Consider the following 20965-nt stretch of genomic DNA (forward strand, 5'->3'; position numbering starts at 1 on the left):
TCAGCCAATGGCACATCTGGTGCCTGGTTACTAAAAGATGATAAAGATTTTACTATTTAAAGTATTCATGCTATAGTCACTATTAACTGCAGCTATAAATTACAAGGAGAGGATTTCTAATGAAATATAACAACAGATTACACCACTGTGTTTAGCTGTCCAAGGCCATTTATTAAGCCAAAACACAACACAACACTATTATCATGTCCAGATGAGATGAAGGCCCAGACTTCCCACAAAACATTAATATCTCTATACTAGAACAGAGGACATCAGGAGATATACCTAAATAAAGAATTTCCCTCAATGACCAGCAAAATAAAGAAATTCTGGAGACTCATCTTAAACTTTAAGCAATTAAATGTATTCACACCTTCCATAGATCCCAGTTTTGTCCATTTGAGGCTTTGACAGCTTCATCAGTAATACATTCTATTACTGATATGTCAAGAGGCTTAACATCAAACATGCAACTTGAAATACATATATGTATATATATACAAAATATACGTCCATTAAGTGTAAAAAATGGCTGCATTCAGATTTTTATTATCATCAACATTCTTTGCACAATGAATTATGTTTTTCAAAGCACTTAAACATTTATTACTTCACTTGATCCTCAAAGACTGCATGAAATAAGTGATGAAAGTACACTATTTTAAAGATTAAGATTCTGAGACACAGGAGTCAAATGGTTTGCCTGAAATCATGACTTCTAGTCTTATTTTTAAACACCCTTGAATGCTTTCATTTCTACACTTTATTACCTTGGTAAAATCATTACTTAAAATCTATTATGTCAATCAGAAAGTATTTATTTATTAAGCAACTTCTACGTGCAAGTCTTCCATTCATTCATAATTGTTGTTATAATTAATTTGTGAAGTGATGGGGTAATATTAGAAATATTTTATAACTGACACAGAAGGTACCAATCAAAGAAAATGAACACTGAACAAAGTGAAACATACCACCTAACTTTTACTAAGGGATATCAGCTGCATGTCAGCCCTGACATGGGGATGATCCATGTAATTTGATTTGATCTCAAACTATAAATCATTAAGTTTATTTGGCCTGAAATGCTAGACAATTAGCTAAAGATTTTTTAGAACATGTAGAAAATTCGAGTAGCATGTGATACAAAATTAAATAAACAGCAATTGTAAAGGAATAAAAAAAATCCCTTGGTACCAATATTGAAAAATATGAAATCATTACCATCAAAAGTAGCCATAATATTTTTAAACACTTTAATTTGACTTCTTAATACATATACAGCCAAATGTACTTAATTTTATTAAAAAGCATAAGTAGGATTTTGAACATGTTTTTAGTGCAATTTTTCTTTTCCTTTTATTGCTTGGCTCTCTGCTTCTCTCCCTCTATAGTTCCTCCCATTCAAAGCAATCCATTTTCACAACATCGTATGCACCCTTCCATATTCTCCCTTTGCAAATAAATAACTCTACTATAAAGCAGATATACACATATAGATATTTACATACAAAATACATATTCAGGGATTTTGCTCATTATTTTATAAAAATGTAACATCAACACATACTTTTCTATAACTTGCTCTTCTATCAATAACTCCAGAAATTCCTCTAGATCACCTGAGATATCTTTAATTCACATCTTTTAATAACTGCATTATAATCCATGGTATGAATTTCCATTATTTATTAGCATTATCTTATTAATGGAATTACTTTCCCCCCCAGTTTTACTACTACAAAAAAGCTGTAACAACTTTGAAACCAAAAAATTCATATGCCCTTAAATATCAATACTTGTATTTCTATGGGATATATTCCCAAGAATAAAATTGTTCAATCAAAGGATATAAGAGGTGTTACCAGAATGCATTTCAAAAAAGTTAAAGCATAGCACATTTCCACCAGTAACAAGTAAGAGTCCCTTTTTGCCACATCACCACTGGCAATAAATATTAAACCCATCAGACTAACAGAAATTTTAAATGCTAAGACACATTACATCACTGTTACTTAAACTTGAATTTCCCTAGTGAATTTGAGCATCTTCTCTTTTGTTAACCAATAGAATTTGCTTTACTGTGAATTATCTTTTCCATTTACTTTGGGTTGTTTCATAACTTTTTTCTTAGCATTGTCTAAGAGCTCTTGGATATTAACCTTTCATGTTAATAAAAGTCAAATTATAAATACTTTTCCAAATCTATATTTTTCTAATAACTTTTATTTTTATATAAAAGTTTTTTTTATTTTTATGCAATCAACAATGTTAAATCATTTTAAACTTTTTGCATTTTCACTATTGTTAAAAAATTTTATAAATAGTCTCCTAGATTTTTTTTGGCAAGTTTTTTGTTTTGTTTTCATTTAAGCATTTCATCTTAAATGATTTTTGTATAATGTGCGAAATGAGAATATACTTCCATTTTTTTCCACAAAATAATCTTTTATGCCAATTCTATTAATTAAATGATTCATGATTTTCAAACTAAATTGTCATCTGTTTCAGGATTCTCTAATCTATTTAATGGATCTATTTGTCTATTCCTATGCTATTAACATATTGTTTTGATTAGCTGGCTTTGTAATATGTTCTACTATGTATAATGCAAATCCCTCTTCACTGTTCTTTTTCATATTTTCTTGCCTTTTTTTAGCACTTAATCTTCTATGTAATTTAAAAATAACATTGTCTAACTCAAAAAAGAAAAAAAAATCCCTGCTAAAAATTTAATTGGAATTGTATTAAATAAATGTATTAACTTTGGAAAAATTAACATTTTGCTATTGTTTTCCCATACAAAAACATAATTTGTGCATCCTTTAATCAGATCTTGTTTTATGTCTTTAAATAGTACCTCTTTTTTACATACATGTCCTATATTATTCTTGGTAATTTTATTAATAAGCATTTTATAATTTGTGTTTCTATGGAAAATTAAATAATTTTTTCCTGTTGGGAAAAAAGGTTCCTAGGTGCCTATTACTTCCAGAGAAAAGTTATCAATTTTCATCTAATTATTTTCTATCCAACTACCTTTTTAATTTATCTTACCAATTTTTCTAGATTTTTAAATTAGAGTTCTAAAATTTTTAGGTCTGATATCAGCCAAAAGACATGTTAAGTTAGTCTCTACAAATGTTAGTGTTATTTATACCTTTGACTATTATATTTGCTAAAGCTCCCTACTTAATGTTAAATAATTGTGATAAATAATTACTTGTCTAGTATCTGATATTAATTGAAATATTTTTAAGATTTAACTATTTCAGATTATATTTTCTGTTGGCTGTGAATAAAAATATTATATTTAAGCCATTTTATTGAAGACGAATGTATAATTTTTCCCTTTAACTTGATGATGTAATGAACGATATTGATATATTTCCTGTTGTTGAATCATGCTTGAATTCCTACTTCAAAAGAAAAAAGGAAAATTCTAGGTCCTAGTATATTACTCTTTTAATTCATGCTGATACTATTTGCTAATCTGCATTTTATATAGAAATTTTGCATTTCTTTCATAAGTGAGATTGAACTATAATTTATTTCTGTACAATTTTTATCAGTTAGATATTAAATGAAATTAGAAAATATTTCATTATTTTTCAATGGCCTAGCATATTTTAAATTATATCAAAATTAGTTATTTCTTTAAGTTTAAGTGATCACGTGTGATTAGCTTTCCAATTTCTTCAGTACTAATAGGTATCCATTTTCTACTTCTTCTTAGGCCGATATTTATAATTTGCATTTGACCATATGATGTTCTGTTTCTCATGGGTTTCAAAATTATTGCCATAGAGTTGCATTAGATTTCTTTTTTTTAACCTTTCAGTTTTGTCAAACCTTTCAGTTTTTTCATCCCTAACTAGTATCTATTTTTGCTCAATTTCTTGTTTGTAAACTTTATTATTATTAGCATAAAATTCATATAACATAAACGTCACCATTTTAACCATTTTAGAGTATACTCTGTGGTTGCTTTTAGTACATTCAAAAGGTTGTATAAACATCACCAACTATCTAGTTCCAGAACAAGGAAATCCTATACCCATTAAACAGTCACTCCCCATCTTCCTTTCCTCCAGCACTGACAGCCACTAATCTACTTTCTGTCTCTATGGATTTGCCTATTTTGGACATCTCACATAAATGGAATCTTACAATATGTGGCCTTTTGTGTCTGACATCTTTCACTTAGCATAGTGTTTTCATGTTTCATCCATGTTGTAGCATGTATCAGTATGTCATTTCTTTTCATGGCTGAATAATACTCTATGGTATGCATACACCACATTTTTATTTATCCATTTATTAGTTGATGGAGAGTTTCTTTGATTTGAGTTTCTTCCACTTTTTGGCTATAATGAAACTGCTGCTATGAACATTTGTGTACAAGTTTTAAGTGAACATATGCTTTCAATTCTCTTCCACTTCAGAGTGGAATTACTGGCCTCATTTTCTTTTTTGCTTTTTCATCTTCCCAAGGAGTTTATGTATTATATTGTCTTTTGAAAGAGCCAGCTTTTAGATTGATTTTTTATTACATTTTGTTTTCCATTCCATTAATTTCATATTTTAAAAAATTAATTTCCTTTTATTCTCTCATATTAGTGTTTATTCTAATTTCTTAAAGTTACTAGATAATCCTTTATTTTCCATCTTAATAATGAAGGCCTTTAAGGCTATCAACTCTACTCCGACAATCTCTTTACCTGTTTTCAATAGGTTTTTACATAAAATATTCTCCTTTTCATTGTTTTCCAAATGACTTCCTTTTTATCCAAGAGTTATCTAGGAGTGTTCTCTTTAATTTCTAAATAATTAATAATTTTTTGTCACCTTTTAGAAAAACTTCTAAAATTCTAATTATACTAGCTTATAATCAGAGGATGTGCTTGCAAAATCTCTGCTTTCTAAAATTTATAAAGTTTTCTTTGAGGCCAAGCACAGAGATGTTTAAAAGTATTTCAAGAATATCAGATACTACAAATATATTGCCTCTGAGTTACAGTATTCCATTTCTCTTAGTCATTGTTTGCATGTGTTTAACAGAGCTGTCTAGACTTTTCCAATAGTTTTTACTTAACATACTTATCTACTATAAATAAGCCTGCTGTATACAGAGTTATGTGGTTATTCTCTTCATAAACTATGCCTTTCATCATTACAGTGCCCCTTTTTGATATCAATGCTGTCACTCATGTTTCTCTGTTTTCCTTTTGTTTGCCTTTGCCTGATGTCTTTTATGTCCACCACTTTACAAACAACATTTCTTTATAATTTTGACACAGGTGTTTTTCTTGTAATATAATTTGAGTGGCTTATGTTTTTAAATTCAATCTGACATCTGTTTTCTTAATGGGAGAATTTAGTCCATTACATTAAATGTAATAATGTGCCTAATTTTATATCTTCCAATTACTTATATTTATTTTTAATCTTACATTATTGTTTCCTTATTTCCCTTTTCCATATTTTTTTGTTTGATCAAGTGGCTCTGCATTCTATTTTCTCCTTGCTGCTATGAAAGTTCTACATTATGTTCTATCATGCTAACCTTCCCTTTCTCTACTCTAACAGATGTATATATATATATTTTTTCATGTATCTATCTTTCTATCTAAGACAATTTTTTTCCCCACCAAGAGGTTCTATCCTCCACCCCTTTCTCCTAAATAAATGAGATCTTTAGGATACATTCACTTTTCTCCTCTTTTCTTCCTCCTCTCATCTCCCACCACTCATTTTCCTCCTTTTTTACATTCCTCCTGTCTACTCCCTCCAACAACTAAGTGTTGAAAAGACAGTTTTAGTACATTAAAATTTTTCTTTACATAAGTATGATCCTTTTATTTCAAAAGTCTGAAATTGTCTATTTTATTACACATTTACTAGCCATCTATCTTTATCTCTTAAATGAAATTATACACACAACACACACTCACACACACACACAATTACATACAAATGCTCATTATTTACCACTATTTCCTTTCCTTTTCATCTTGAAATCTTTGTCCTGGTTCATTTGTTGTTTGCTTATAATCTATCCTCAGACATTTTCTTGGATGGGGAATAATAATTATATGTTCTGAGTTCTTGGTTTTCCCTAAATGTATTTCTTTCACCTTGGCTGGCAAATGACAACTTTCTGGGCATTGAGATTCTTGGACTGTAGTCATTTTCCTTTTGCAGTTTGTAGATGTCATTCCACTATCTTCTTGCTTCCTGTTACAAATAGGAAGTTCTATGATACTTTGAATTCTCCTCTTTATAGGAGAAACTTGTTCTACTTGGGAGTTTATGTTTCAGTTTATTTTTAGAGTTCAGAACTGTGTCTTTTCTTTCAATCAAGACCATAAATCAATAAACCCTTTCAATCCACAGACTCTGATCTTTCTTACGCTCAAAGAAATTTTCTTCTATTATTTAATTATACCTCTCCTCCTTCTGTTCTTATTTCTCCCTCTATAATTCCTATTATTCACATTTTGATTTCTAAACTATCCTCCAAGACTCATCCTTTTTATTCAATATTTTCATCATGTTTTATTTGTGCTATGTACTTTGATATATTTCTTGCACTTGGTCTTTCAGTTCACTGACTCATGTTTCAACAGTGACCATGTTCTCCTCCGATTTTTCCACTGAGCCGCTCAATTGAGATGTGTTTTTCTTAGTATCTGAATTTTTTTTGTTCTTTGTTTGAATGTCCTTAAGTGCTCTTAATATATTTCAAAATTCAGGTTTCATTTATTTTTGCCAATAGTACTAGTTGCTTGGAGTATGTACTCTAATTTTCCTGCCTGATCTTCCTCTCTCCCTCACTACTGGCTCCCCTTTGATGGATTGTTATTTTTCATTGATAATTCACTGGAACTCTGGTCTGGTTGTCAGAGTATCCTAAATGGCAGAAGTATAACACTTGGAGAAAAGAAATGTAGACAGTCTACCAGTTCCCTGCCAAGGCATGAGAAGGTAGATCACTGTTGCCCTATCTCTGAATTTCTTTTCAGCCTCAGGGACAGAGAAAACTCAGCAAGCACATTCAGCTACTCTGACTTTTTAGCCTGTTGGGAGACTTGGATACATAAAATAGGCAGATATTAACTTTCTCCCATACTGGTTCACAGACCTCTGAAGCCCAAGCTCTTCTTTACAATGTCTACTGTTTTCTGATCTTTATCCCTGAACTTCAGTGCTATTCTCTAGTTGCTTGCCCAATTGATGGTAGAAGTTTTCAAAGCAGTGTTTCTCTGCCCAAGGTGTCACAGCAATTGTTCACAGATCTCAGTAGCGATTTGATTCAGAAAGACAGTCAGGAATTGGAAGTGAAGGGGAAGATGGCCATACATAGGTCACCTTGTTTTCAGAATCCTTAATTTTAAAAATATTGAGAAAGGGGAGAGGTATGTGGGTCTGGGGTTGTCTGGGAGTTCATTATCATTATTTCCAAGAATCAATACTTTCCTCAGAAAGCATATTCTTGAATATACAAAAACAACAATATGCTCTCTTTATGTTCTTAGATACAAATTCCAAAATATACCATAGCTACTAATCACTTGAAGTACGCTTTAATGAGACTCCAGTTTTAATTATCCCAGGACATAATTATCTTTTGTTTTGGAAACAACTTCAAATCAATTTGCTATAGCTTCAGTTAGTAGAGAGACAAACTATGACTTTGGCAGATCATGTAAGTCTCCCACTGTCTAACTAGCAGGTCTTATAAATATGAAAAAGCATGTTAGCTGTTATATAGGAAAGAAACATGCACCCTACACAGTGGTTTACATGACATTACCCTCCATATTGTTCATAGCCCCATTACCATTTTTGCTTTCTAGAAGAGCTAAGGATATAATGTCAATAACATTAAAGTGTTTCATTGGACTGACTTCTAAACAACTTAGATAATAAGGTTAAATAATCTAAAGCTCTGTTTTTTAATTGTGTGAAATTTTATGAACTTATCTTTTTAAGAATTAGGAAGCTCATATAAAATGCTCAAAATCTCATTATAATCTATTAAGTGCAAAAAAAAAAATATTCTGGACTGTTTGTCTTACTATCCAGATAGGAATCATATAGGATATGAAATTTGGATTTCACCCTTGAATCACTAGGTAATGTAATTCTGTGTACTCTATTTAATACAATATCCTGAATTGATTGTAGTAGATTTGCTTTACCACTGATGGGCGATATCTGATATATTTCTTTTCTGAATCACGGTAAATATAATTTTTTATTGGAACTTCTGCCATGACAGAATTTCATTAAGTATCTAAAAGGATAAAAGATCATGAGCATGTGTAAAAATGTTTGGGTCTTAGAAAAGTACAGAGAAACCCTGTAATAGGTATTAATGATTGTAACAGTGCTAAATTTGAACCAGTCAAAAGAAAATAAGGAATGAATAGCCTGGTAAGCAAGAATCAAAGTAATCTTACTAGGACAGCTACAAAAGAGTCTAATCAACATTGAATCCTCCGGTGTGCCAGGTACTGTGCTAAGCACTAAGGCTTCAAAGATTAATAAAATACGGTACTGCTCTTAAGGATCTGCAGTTCAGTGTAGTATAATTCTGAATGCTATCTCTCCTGGGTGATGAATGTCAAAGAATGAATGCACCCATTTTTGCATAATAAAATTCATCATTACACAAATAACAGATAGAAACAGAGGTATGCATAACACAAAATTACAGAAAAACAGCAACCATTTATTTTTGGCTTTTATACACTCTAGCAATTCACTTTATAACAACTGTTGGGACTGTTATGTGAAATACCTGAATCAGAAAGGTCTGGAATCCTGTTCACTTTTCAGCTCAAATCACCCCTTCAACATAATATTGCCTTGTTCTCAACCCTTTGCTAGAACAAGAAAGATTATTGAGAGGGTGAGTTTTCAAAGGTATTTCTCTAAGGGTGAGATATATGACGGGAAGGGAGGATGCAAACAACATAGCTGTTAAAAAGACTAGATACCACCAGATGTCAAAAGAACGAGAACAAAAGAGTACCAGTGACAATAAACCTGAAGGGGAAAGGTGTCATGCATAAACTGAATGTTGATTATCTTTCTAACTTCACAGTATATTGTATTAGTGATGTATCAATTTGAAACATACAAAATGATTATTGTAATATATTTCCTAATGCACTAGAAATAAGAGTCTGAAGGAAATATCAGAGATATTGTAATAAGGAAAACTGAAGACACATAAGTGATAGTATAGCTCTTCCATTATTCTTTGACTCCATTCAGACAATCCAACTCTTCCCCACCTCTATATATATACATAATATAGCTCAACAATGAATATTATCTCTTAAAAACTTTTGAAGTCTCCAGTACCTTGTAGAAAAAGGGTATGAGTATGTATACATGGCATACACATCTGTTTGTATTTGGTTTGATGTCATTAAAATTATTTGAAATGACAAAAATTCACTTTAAAAGCTTATATAATTCCCTTTTTATTAACTCATGCTGGCAATCATAAACATAATCCAAACTCATGTACACTGACTTTACCTGGACTGATCATTTGAACCGATTACTCTGATAGAAATGCATTTATCCTATCAAATAAAATTGAACCTTTCTTTCAGTATAGTGACAATTGAAGGAAAAGTTTACATAAGAGAAGTCTACACTCTATTCCACCTTAAGCCTGGTAGAGCCTGGCTCCATGAATGTAGGAAGAGGAGATATCAAAAGCTAAATTACGAAATGAAATGAAATAAAATTAAGGTATAATTTGTTTTACCCATCAAATCCTCAGAAAAGCTAGCAGATGTTTTCTTATATTTGAAAACTGGACAGCAGACGGTAACTTGTACTATAAATGCCCCCCAGAAACAGTGATTTCAGAATTGAATGGTACACAGCGGGTACTCAATAAATGACAGCTATTCTCAGGTTTATCACATAGGTTTCTGTGCTAAATTGCATTTCTTTGTAATGCATCTAAACTTACTGCCTAATTCTAAGTTAGTATTGATGATCATGTTTTTTGTGCCAAAACCATAGCAGTCTTTGTATCCCAGGCTCTAGGTGGCCCCTATTTAAGCCAGCTGTTGGTTCTGAAACAAATCTAAGGGTGCAAACAACAAACAATAAATGTTAGGGCCTTTCAAAGTCAGTAGGATTCACCAAAGTTTTGAATATATTCTGTTTCTGTTCTGCCTCACCCTTTTTTTCTGCATGATCCCGATTCTTGGTTACTCAACCTGTTAGATTTAGGTCTTCTTTTCGACCTCTGCCTTCCCAGTACTGCCAGTATCTAAAGCTCTCTTTGACCTGTTCCTACTCATGATTTCCTCCATCTGCTTTGACATCTGTTACCCAGCTCCACTGTTGTCCATCCAACCAAATCAGGCAGTGGCTACCCAGTCCATCCTCTGTTAAAACCTTCAGATAAACTCCCTCACAGGAGTTGTACTTCTAGACTGAAGGGTTAAATTTTAAAAACAAACTTTACCATAGCAACCATTCCTCCCACTTAAGCTCTTTCACTTTGTGCCTTTCTCTGGAATCTTCTCCAAATCCACTATGCCTTTCTTGAAATAAAATTACCAGTATTAATCAGGGCGAGTACTAAGTGAAAATGGTCCCAGAAGAGAGGCATGATGAGGTGGTGATTAAGAGCTTAGGTTTTCTAGAATTGGACTTGAGTTTGAATTCCCAACTGTTATATACTAGCTGTGTGACTTTGAATAAGTTATTTAACCTTTCTGAGTCTTAGCTTATCTTTAAAAATGACATAATAAAAGTGCCTATCTCATAGGATTATGAAATTAACTGAAAAAAATTCAGATATAACCAATGTCTGGTACAGAGTTAAGTGCTCATACATGTTGGCTACTGTTGTTTAATACAAGAACAGAATGTATTTTATTTTCTTTCACTATGCTTACAACCAATAATTTTGCCAGTCTTTTTGGTACCAATGCCTTTAGAAAAGAGTCTACATTAACTCCTCAGTACATGTGCTGGGTTTCAGTTAACTTATAGTCTAAAATCAGCTTCCCTTCTAAATATCTCTTAGAACGTTTTTTCCCCCTTATTTGCATGCATTGAAGCACTCATACCACCTTTTTTGCTCTATGGTTGATCTAAAATTTTTCTTGCCATTTCTCCCAAATAGCTTAGCATTATCTAACATATTGTCGCGTTTGTTGTATATTCCGTCTATGAGGTAATTTATAAAATGTTATGAGCAGTATCAAGAACGATGGATATGTATATGGAAGGGGAAGGAACCAAGGATTATATAGCTTTCTCCAGATAGCTGTTTCCATTTGTGAATAGGTAAAGGATTTGACGGTTTTGAGCCTCTCACTACCATTCATACTAGCAAAAGGAATGTGAGTCAATTAAAAAGAAACTGAGAGTGAAATTCTAAATGAAAACTTTGAGGTCATCATTAATTAAATACCCACAAGCAGGTACACACAAATTGCATGCAGTTTGTTTCAGATTCTTCCCACTATTCTTCATCAAAACAGAGTCAACGTTCTTTGTCTATCTTATCAGTCCTCCTATGTAAATCTACCCCTGGATGGATATAATGTAGGATCAAAATCAAATGCAGCAGTTAAAAATTACCAATTTTATAAGATCTATATGGAGATGGCTCCTGATTACTTGAAGTATATTTATTTTTTGCTTTAAAAATTAGGCACAAAAACCAAGTTTACCTTTTTCTCCGAATATATCTATCTATCCATATATTTTATAGAATTAGAAAACAACTCTGAGTTAATTCATTCTATTATTACCTGCTTTCTCCAGTTAAGCAACTTTATGCAGAGTAAAATGCAAAGAATCATGTTTATAAATTCTATTGCCAATATATCTACATGAGTGAAGGTGAGCTGGTAAAAATTTATGTAAACTAATAGACATTACAGTTACCAACTATAAAAGATTATCAATACTTAATATTGTGGCTCTTGTACTACTATGCTATGTTTGAAAGCAAGTATCATTAAAATGAAACTTCTATCCAGGACTGAAAGTAAAAATCAAAGTCAAATATTTTACATATACTCTTTCCTGGTGCCCCCTGCACATCACATCCAGTCACGTTATCTAAAGCTAAAATAAAGACTCAAGTATCAAAAGAAAGATACTCATATTATTAGAGCTGAAAGGGACTCTGAAGATGAAGGAAGCTAAGGCAGAGATCCAAACAAATTATGTGAAATGCCTAAGATCATACAACTAGTTGCTTGTAACATTATACCAAAAACAATATTTCCAATCTCTACATCTGAAATTTTTGACAATGTGCAATAAAATGAAAGAATTAAATCAAATATATGAGGGATTGGCTGATAAGTTAGACGTCCCCTCAAGCTAAAAACCATTGGATTTAATGACTTCTACTTACTGGATTTTATATTCCTAGGAAAATAAGTTTAAAATAACATAAAATTGTAAAAACTGACTAGAAGTAAAAACAGCTACAAAGAAAATTTATGCTCTTTCTTAAATCAAAACCATGGAAAAGGATATTCTTTTAATGCCTAAAGGAAGCCAGAGATTTATGGTTGTGTGTACATGTATGGTAGTGGTAGGGTTTGTTTTGTTTTGTATTGTTTCATTTTGTAAATTGTTAGAGGTTCCTTCTGTGATGGTAATTTGTGTCCCAAAAATGGGGGTACAAAGAAAATGAATTTCTGATAATTTATAAAGTACTTAACCATATATAAATAAATAAGTCTCTAGAAACTTACTAATGACAGTAAGAAAATGGTTGCCAATAATTTCAAAACTAAAAATCCAAGTCTTTTTAATATTGTTTGAATTTAAAATAAAGAACATCTTTTTTTAAAAAAAGGTCAAAAGTAATTGAAAAAGAGATTAAATCAGTACACTTAATTCTTTAAACTGTGTGTATATTTTTCCTGAAGTGCGTATTCATGAGCTGACAGTAGAGACAGGCTGGCTGCTTTGTTTGACTATAGTTCTGTTTACCTCATACTGTCAAGAATGGATTTTGACACTCACAGTATTAATATTGCTATTTTTATTGATATAATTAGCACTGCTATAAATAACTCCTTGGCCTGCCACATCTAAGTATATCATTAAAATCAGCAATATTAGGGCTTCTTTTTTCTTATATGATGCCTTAGAAACAGTCTGCTGGCCCAAAGAACCATGGTGACTTCATGATGCGGAAGTTACTGGAAAAAAAAGTTGTCCTGTCAATAGAGACTACTGTTTTGTGTATGACTTCACTAAATAAACTAGTTTATATTTGTTTGAAACTAAAGTTTCTTACCAATCTGCTGTTTCACTTTCACATCACACCATATTGTACCTAAAACAGGCAATCTGGATTCCCGTTGCTACTTCCCTCCATCCCCCCACCCCCAATAGCTCAGGAATGGGTTTGAATTATGAGGCTTGAATACACAAAGCAAAAGAATTAAGACACCCAAAATTCAGAATGGGTAGGTGAAAATAAGTGTGCTTGAAGTCACTTGTATAACTGCTAATGGGTGGTCCACTTGTGAGTTTTTAATCATTACATGAAAGCAAAATCAAAACATTTTATCTTGCCTCTAGATCACATCAGCTGCGACAGTAACCTTATCTAAACCTTGAATAGTCTGTTCATAAAACAAAGTGGGGTGACTGACCCAGTGCATATTCAACACAGAATATGAAGGCCAAAACAAAATGACAATACAATTCAAAACAAGTTTGTGGAAATTTTGGGCTAGTATATTAAACCTTTCTTTGTCTCTATCTCTTGACAGATGGTTAGCCTTCATACAGTCTAGTATCTCTGGCAAAGAAATGACTGTGTCTAGCCAATAACACCCCAAATTTTGACTTAAAATGCACTGTACACATACTTAACTTACCTTAAAAATATGAATATTAATTAGTCTTTATTTTATTACTATAGAAATTTGACATGTCAAGACTTTATATTTTACTCTATGAATACCCCTTTTGAAACTCTCAACTATCTTATTATGTGGATCCAGTTTAGATTTCACTTTAGATTTCATTCATTTTATGTGCTGCTTAGTAATCATGCTTTAAAAAAACTTCCCAAAATAAATTTTAATCCAAAATTATTACAAAATTTACAAAGATTTAATTAGCTTGTATTTCTATGTTGCTCGGAGCAAAGGTTTGGTAAGTAACAGAGTATGTTAAACAAAATCACCTGGGAACTTTGAATGCCTTCCATGCAAGGAACACAAGGCAGGACTGGAATCATTTATCCACTAATGAAATATGTCTTTATTCAAAAACTGATCATATATAAATACATACTTACATGCACAGAAGGACACATTGATCAACCATCCTTACTAGAATTAGGGAAAGTTCTTAATTTTTAACATTCTATTAACCATTCTTCCACTTTGCTTTTTAAAAAAGATTTCAGCTAAAACAATATATTCTATTAGTTACAGTCTCTGCTTTTTGTCCTAAATCTTCCTATTTGTAGCTTTCGGACGCTGCCTGGTCTGTACTCAAATAGCCACAGGCAATCTCAAAGTTCTCTAAAGTGCATTAATATGTACCCTTTCTAGAAGAGTTGATGCTACAAATTAGCATAGAGATCTAGTGTAGGTATAGATTCAAGCCCTTTACAGCAGGGGATGGGAGGACTGTAGGTAGGAGGATTGTGTGTAAAAAAAAAAAAAATCATGCTACTTAAGAACTGAACTCATATTTGACTAACAAAATAAAACTCACTGTGATAGAGAAAAATAACGAAAATAAGAACTTGTTATTTGAGAAGCATGAACTAGGTTTTGGAAAGGTGAGACACCCACTACTTGAAGCAACAAACTCAGCTTCAAAAACATATACTCCCTTAACCAGGCACCAAGTTTCCTTCAGTTAGAAACCTAGGATTTTTACACCTACAGATTAAATGATTAAAGTAATACTAAAATACTTTGTAATGTTCCTCTTGCATTACAAATGGTCTATTAAATCAGAGAAGTGCCAATCAAATGCTTTTGTAGTTTGAAAGAAAGGTTTAAATAACAAAGCATTTTTTGCAGGCCTCTCTTTTTCTCTTTTTAAAGTCACCTATAAATTAATTACAAGTTTCCACCTTCTCTTGATAAAACCACAACTGTAAAAGATTTAGGCACTTGATTTTTCAGACATATTCTTAAAACAAATTCTAACTAAACAAATTAAGATATTCTAGCTTATGTTTACCACAATTTGCTAACAAGACAAAAGCTCCACAGGAATTTTACAGTAAATTCCAAGACACAGAATTTTTTTAATATAAAATAACATTTTATTTATTTCAAAGGCAAGCTTAAAATTACGAAAAAATAAGACCCCTATCTGTTAAAAAGACCTACTGAAACGTATGGAGAATATTTCATGACAATAACAAAGGGTACAAATAAGAAATACAGTAAGCTCTTCCTTTCTTATCATTGGCAATTGGTAAAATCTCCCTGCCCCTCAAACTTCTCTAAGCTTTTTCAAATCATATTCCCCCAAATGAGAAAACAGCTAGGTTTTAAAGTTTCATCCAAAAATACCTTCTTCTAGCAATCTGAAGTACCCAAAGTGTATGCGACATTAGAATGTAAACTCCACATGGGTAATTTTATCTCTTGTTCACTTTTACATCCCAAGTATCTAGAACAGTGTCTAGAACAGTTTGATGAATTTAAAAATCCATTTCAGAAAAAAAATTATTTCAGAGAATAAATCAGAGCCCATCAAGCTCCACTTCTGTATTCCAAATGTTTTAAAGAATCTCTTCTTACCACTTATTCAAAGGTATTTCGAATAATTTGTAATTAGTTTATAAATTTTAGATCCTTTATAGGAACTTAGTTGTATCTTTTATTGTTCTTCTAAAATGACCTAATTTTTTCTAGGAATTCCAATTTGGTTGGAAAGTCTTCTGAAAACTGACTACTGAGATAAAAGTAATTCATTTAAAATGGCTTTTTCCTTGGATTTTATTCCTATACCAAGTAGTCAAAGTCGTGTTAATTTGACAGCAAGAGCAATTGTATATGCATGGGTCTCAAAAACTTCCTGACTTTACTTAGGACACTGGCAACACATCAACTAGTCGTTCTGAACAATACCCCTCCTCCCCCTACCACACACACACACACACCAAAATTACAACCCTCACATGTAAGTTGTTCTTTCCTCTAGTACTCCACTTAAACTCATATTGTCTTTCAGTAGCTAGTTGCTAGTAGCAAGTGTACACATTAACTATACCTGTATTTTCTTGGTATAGTAGTTATTTCAAAATACTGGCATCTTAAATGAACTGAACAGGTAAGCATAAAGAGTTCTTCCTAAAAATGGATAAAATTTGACAATTTTTAGTCTTAAACTTCTTTCTTTAGTCTGTTAAAATTGGGACCTCACCATGAAAGGGCGTATTGCTTTGGAGGCTGGTAGCCAGTTAACTTGTCACCTGATCTTCATATGCAAAAGGCCTTTATTCCACTGGTCTGTGAGATCTGAAATCACAAAACCAAAAATACCCAACTGCTGGACTCACTGAGCAGATAATTATATTTCTAGAAAACTCACTTTTTTTCCTCTCCTCACTGTTTGAGCATGATGTATTCTCAAGGCTAAAGCCCTCCAAAATTGAGCTCAATGGAAATCACATCCCCAACCTTAAGAATTAAACCTTGAGCGCTAAGCAATGAATAACATCAGCAATTCTTCAAGGACAATACCAAAAACTTTGAGAGAAGACTACTTCCAAGAGGGCACAGTGAATGGTATTACCATGCACTATATGTGCATCAACTTTGATACATTCTGATTAAGAATGACAAAGAGCAAACAAGGGCATTAAAAAAAAAAAACCAGTGTAAATTGTTCTTGCTGTTGTTCTTTTCCAAGAAATACAGAAATGCAAATACGTAGCCAAAATTGGACTGGTCAAATTTATACGTGGGGGTGTGATGGGGTAGAAGGGTGTATTTTAACGATTCCCAAGCGATAGCAAAGGGTGCGTGGGATTAGGAGCAACAGGTAAGAAAGTAAACCATTCATGAATTTGTCGATGGTAACTGATTATTCAATGTGTAAAGCTAGAGAATGTATTTACAAAACGGTCCTTATAATTCATGTTTTAAAACTTTCAATAGCGACAAGTTAAGAATACTAACTGTAGAACAGAGCTTGCTTGAAAACATTGGGGGAATGAGTGGTCTCTTAATTTTCTTAGCTGAAATTTACACATGACCACGCAGTGAGAAAATTCCACTTGAGCAACATTTTGGTATTTTTAATGGTAAGAAGCAGTTAAGACAATTTTCACATGACTAGAAGATTCACAAATTCAACTTAGCTTGGGCCAATGCTGATGTGAGGACAGTACTTTACCCACGGGCTGCTTCCAAATTACTTCCTGTTTCATTCAGATTTTTACTGGAGAACTGTCATCCTGCTACTGACCCCATTCAACTGGGTTGGGTTAAGAGATCAGCGGATTACCGCGCTAGTTAGTGTAGCTGTACGCCATATTGTGTTTTTCGCGAATGTTTATCGTTTATGTGTGTGCCTAGCATATGTTTGTACAAGTGTGTTTATCAATACAACTTTTAGAAAATCCCTGTCTCCTGCCTCTTCAGCATCCTTAAAAAGGCTAACAGCTTCAGGAGGGCAGGGCGTGGGGCGGATGGTGGGAGAAGACCAGAAAGCCACACGGACAGTAATGCATTAAACAATGTAAAGGAGAGTGCATTTCTTTTAAACTTTCAAAAAGCTTCCAACCGTTTTCTCTCAGCTATGGAAAAAGCGTAAACATTTTTTAACGTTTCCAAAGGGGCCCAAAGGAGGAGAGAAAGAAGGAAAGCTGTCTTCCCTTCCCATGCCCCCTTCTCTACAGTCGTAGCAGCGAAGCAGGCGGCGGCCGTTAGCTCCGGCGTCTGGAGGGGCGTCCAGCGGCTCTGGGCCAGGACCCCTCCCGCCCCCCAGTTCTCTGAAGACGCTCCAGATACCGCCAGAGCCACGGCAAGCGGGGAAGGGCGAGAAGGGAGGGGGCGGAAGACAAGCGGGCGCCTCTAGCAGCTCCTGAGCCCCGGCTAGTCCCCCTCAGCTCCTCTTCTTGGTAGCGGCAGCTCCAGACGCGGGGAGTAGAAAGAAGGCAGAAGACACGTTTCCAGCTGCGGGACGCCCCGCCCGATCCTGGAACCCGGGACCTCCCGCGTTCCCTCCCTTCGCGCCGGGTCAGGCGAGGCCACCGCCGCCGCCCGGCGCGAGGAGGGGCGCTCGGGGGAAGGGGCCGCCGGGGGGGAGGGGGGAGGCGGGCGCTCGGGGGAGGGGGCGCGTGTTCGGCCGGCCAACAGCCCGCGGGCTCGCCACTCTAACTCGCTCCCCCAACCCCACCCCGCGCCCCTCCTTTCCCGTCCCACCGCCCCCAACTCCAAGCGCCTCGCAGACGCCCCGTCCCCCACAGCACGCACACACCCCTCCCTCCAGCCCGCCCCACAACAAATTAGAGTTTTTGGCGTTACCTCCTCGCGCTCTTTAATCTTCTTTCCTCAACTCCTAAACTTCCCCCCGCCCCTACTTCTTCGGCAGAAGGCCCACATTGGGCGCCTCACGCCGCGAACCCTCTATCTTTTCCTGCTATTGGGTTGCCCTCACGCCACTCTTGGCTTCAGTGAGCCAATAAGAATGGGACGCCCCTCATGAGGTTGCCGCCCATAAACAAAATACACTCTTCCTCCTCCCCTCATCTGTCCCCGCCCCCATCTGCCTCTTCCCTCATCTCTGCCAGCTTCGATTGGGCTAGAAGAGGCCCAATCCGCTATCTCAGACACCCATTGGAGCATGGAAACTTCGCTCAGAGAACTGTTAACAGGCGATTGGTCAGCAGTCTTCCCACTCCCCCCCATCACTCCGCCGCACCTTCGTCCACTCTGGAGAGGTCAGTCATATCTCGTCGTTCAGTGATCCGAGAGGTGGGAGGCTATTGGTTGAGAGAGCCCGTCAGACCGGACTAGAGTGAGTCGTGATTGGTCAACACAGACACGATCATGTTTGGTTGTCTAACCTCCGCCGCGCCCCCTTTTTTTCTCCAAGCCCCCGCCCCCTCCTATCTGCTTTTACTTTCTACGCATTTCTATTTCCTCCTTTATTTATTTATTTGTGATAAACTTAAATGACCTGGCGACGGAGGCGGGACTCGAGGCGAGGCCGAGGATGACGAGGGACGGCCGGGGGCCAATTGCCGAGGGGGCTGCCGGGTGAGGGGCAGCGGCGGTGGCCAGTGAGAGGCAGGTGTCTGGAGCGCGCTAGGCCTATGGAGTCGGGATGCCCCAGCGGAGGCGGCGGTTACCCGCTGTCTGGCGCGGCGACCTGGCGCGGGGAGCCGCGGGAGGGGAGGAGAGGGTGTCGCTGTCGCTGACGGCTGAGGCGGCAGGAGGGAAGCTGGATCCCGGGCGGTGGGAGGGAAAGCGGGAGAGAGGGTCTGGCGAGGCGGCGGCGCTCAAGGCCACGCTGGGTCAGGCTTGGTTCTTGTGGAGCGGGGTGCAGGTTGCCAAGCCAGGAGGTCGGCAGAGGCCGCTGAAGCAATGCCAGTGCTCAACGGGAAAATGCGTTCGTTCAGGAGGTTTAGAAAAATGCTATGTAAAGCAGTTTGGAGTAAGCCGCCGTTAATATAAATGAGAATATTATTCTAACGGGAGAAGCAGATTGTTTCGTATTACTAAACGCCTGAAGTACCAGCGACCCAACCCGAACCCACAAAATTCAATATCCTGAGGGCTAGAAGGAACAAATAAAGCAACACGGAAAATTAAATGCGGTTCAGATGCTTCAATAAAACCTTCATCCTCATCCATTTGTCACTCAACCTAGCACTCCCCAGAGCCAAATTCTTACCAAGTGTTGGTCCAGTACTCAGGCATGGGGGAAATAGAAGAGGCTTAAAGCCGGCAGGAAGCTCAGGGAAGATTCCTAAAAAGGATTCCTAAAAAGGGCTAAGAGGGGAAGGAAAAAAAAGAAAAATCGCTTTTCACTATACAAAAAAAAGAAACCTGCCAAAATTAAAAGTTGCAATATTTGGGGAACTCAGTAACAATTTGTCACAAAATAAGGGACTCTATTAAAAATACCATGCATACAAATAATATACTGGATTTGCAATTTGAAAACAATTTTTTTTATAGGACATGTATTTGATGTATAGTTTCTAATAGACTCAAGTCCTCTAATTTTTATCCTAGGCTTCCTTGGGACATACAGCATGCCTTAAAGAAAAAATTATTCATGAAACTTGTTAAAGATGGTTAGGCAGATTTTATTCAGGACCATTGAGGTAGGTGTAGATAGGATCATTGCAGTTGAATTTTGCAGGGGGTAGAGAGATTGGGCTCAATTTCATATTAAGAGTAGGCAAGTGGGAACTTCAGCCAAGGAAAAAGGTGAGGGTCAGTGGATGGAAAATTGCTAAGAGGAAACATTAGGGGTAAGGGAGATTTTGGCTAAACCAACCTAGCAGTATTCTTGCTGAAGACAGGCCAGGGTGATCAGACATCACCTTGGGGATGGTGGAAGATGAGGAACCTGATCATATATCTAGGGTAATGGGGGTTGGGGGGAGTTCTTGCTAAAGCTGTATTTTGCAAGGAAGTGTACAAATGCCTGGCTTTGATTAGCGGTCTTTGGCAGAACCTAAGCAAAATAAATAGGCCCTGGTGGAAAAAAATGTACAAGGCCTTGACATCATAAATAACATTAGATCTATCTTCTGAAGAATATATGTATGAAGGTCTCAGAATCCACAAAATTATTGCATCAGGTGTCAAATTTGAAGACCAGTAAAGTGTACAAATTTCTATTACATCTGGAAGCCAAAACGTTTTAGAATTTATGTATAAATCTTAGGTACAACATGATGTAGGGACCATAGTTTTTAAGTATTCCATACAGAATAATCAGC

General features: G+C 35.5%; 1 protein-coding gene across 3 annotated transcripts in view; it reads right to left on the minus strand.

The window, feature by feature from the left end:
• Positions 1-18573, minus strand: part of ZBTB20 (zinc finger and BTB domain containing 20) — a 795186-nt gene extending 776613 nt beyond the window's left edge. For all 3 annotated transcript variants that reach the window (XM_061193112.1, XM_061193110.1, XM_061193108.1), the window contains exons 1-2: positions 18534-18573; positions 16426-16520 (exon numbers count right to left, since the gene is read on the minus strand). The gene's annotated coding sequence lies outside the window, so the exon portion shown is untranslated. The remainder of the gene's footprint in view (positions 1-16425; positions 16521-18533) is intronic.
• Between the last annotated feature and the right edge of the window lie 2392 nt (positions 18574-20965).

Source organism: Eubalaena glacialis, chromosome 6 (assembly GCF_028564815.1).
Source record: "Eubalaena glacialis isolate mEubGla1 chromosome 6, mEubGla1.1.hap2.+ XY, whole genome shotgun sequence".
NCBI classification, from domain to species: Eukaryota; Metazoa; Chordata; class Mammalia; order Artiodactyla; family Balaenidae; genus Eubalaena; species Eubalaena glacialis.